The sequence below is a fragment of the Momordica charantia genome, assembly GCF_013281855.1.
Source record: "Momordica charantia cultivar OHB3-1 chromosome 8 unlocalized genomic scaffold, Mcharantia_2.0 BLBB01000008.1, whole genome shotgun sequence".
Taxonomy (NCBI): Eukaryota; Viridiplantae; Streptophyta; class Magnoliopsida; order Cucurbitales; family Cucurbitaceae; genus Momordica; species Momordica charantia.
This window is the reverse complement of record NW_028275166.1, coordinates 25,116,608-25,118,043: the sequence shown is the minus strand read 5'-3', so window position 1 is coordinate 25,118,043 and position 1,436 is coordinate 25,116,608. Positions and strand designations below refer to the sequence as shown.

General features: G+C 37.6%; 1 pseudogene; it reads left to right on the top strand.

Annotated features, from left to right (window-relative positions):
- The first annotated feature begins 713 nt into the window (after window positions 1–713).
- LOC148209849 (U2 spliceosomal RNA) lies at window positions 714–888 on the top strand (annotated as a pseudogene).
- The last annotated feature ends 548 nt before the right edge of the window (window positions 889–1,436 follow it).

The following is a 1,436-nucleotide window of genomic DNA, read 5'->3' as shown; positions in this document are numbered from 1 at the left end:
GTGGCGTGATTATCGGGCATAATCGTCGGTCCCGAGGTTACCGGGTGTAACCGACGATCCCGAGATTACCGGGTGTAACCGTTGCGAGATTAGCGGGACTACCACTCATAAGTAGAGGACTTCACTCCACGATCAGGTACGATGATTTCTGGCCTCGAATTAAACTGGGAATCCGACCTATACTGACTTGATCGTCGGAGTGCTCACCTTTTTATGCAGGTCCGCCCAAGTGTTCAGATCGGTCCGGAGGCCGAGTTCGAGCTGCAATCTGAAATATATTGTTGTGCATATCCTTGCATAAACAAAGGAGATTACATCTTTGGAGGTTAGTTGATCAAAAACTTCGTTGCCCATTTCTCAATTTCAGCAATTTGAAACTTCGAAACAAGCAGATGGAACGGTAACCATGGTGTCATCCCTCCGACAGCATATTTCCTCTGGAAGTCTTGTTTAAACAATCCGACTTCATTACTTTTAGTATCATAATCTTTGGAATTAAAAATCAGAAGAAACTATTTATTTTTAAACGATAATTAAATCAAAATTTATATCTTGATTGTAACACAAAAAATCAGATAAATTGGAACTGAAATTTGCATCAAAGGACGAGGAGGGACAGTGGAAGCTGAGATGAGTTAGTCCCACATCGGCCAGGTCCCAGAAGCGGGAGCGGACGCTGAGTATAAAACGGCGGTGAGATTGATGACCAAAGCATACCTTTCTCGGCCTTTTGGTGAAGATCAAGTGTAGTATCTGTTCTTATCAGTTTAATATCTGATACGTGGGCCATCTGCCAGCATGATAATGAATTTATTTTTCTAGCTTGCTACCTGGGCCTTGGAGCGTCACCCATGCCTTGCACTACTGCTTGGGCCTGGCGCGCCCCTCCGGTCTCAAACTCCAATTGTTTCTCTTTTCTAAATTCACGAGAAGGATGATTCGAATTATGACTTTGGGAGTAATTTAGATTATTCTTTTGACTCTTTTTTATTTTTATTTTACTTTTGTTTTGTTTGTTGATTATGTTGTAAATGTTGGTGCAAAAGTTGTAAAAATAAAAAAAAGACATTTCTGGAAAAGTTATAAAAATAAAAATATAAAAATAAAAATATATTTCCTTTCTAATAAGGTATATAATAATAACAAAATTAGCATCGATTAGATTAAATTTGTTTAACAAAATTAGCATCTATATTTGGATGCCCATTAATTAGTCCAATGAACCAGTCTGGTGAGATATTGAATTCAATTTTCCTCACATTTCCAATCTCAATTTTCCTCATATTTTGTCTGATATATACTTGATATATCTTTGATATGCCACTCATATCACCACTGATATACCATTAATAGAACTACGATATCTACTAATGTTGATATAGATGTAGAATTGGAATCTCCCCTCAAACTTTCACCTCCCAACTTAATTAGATTGT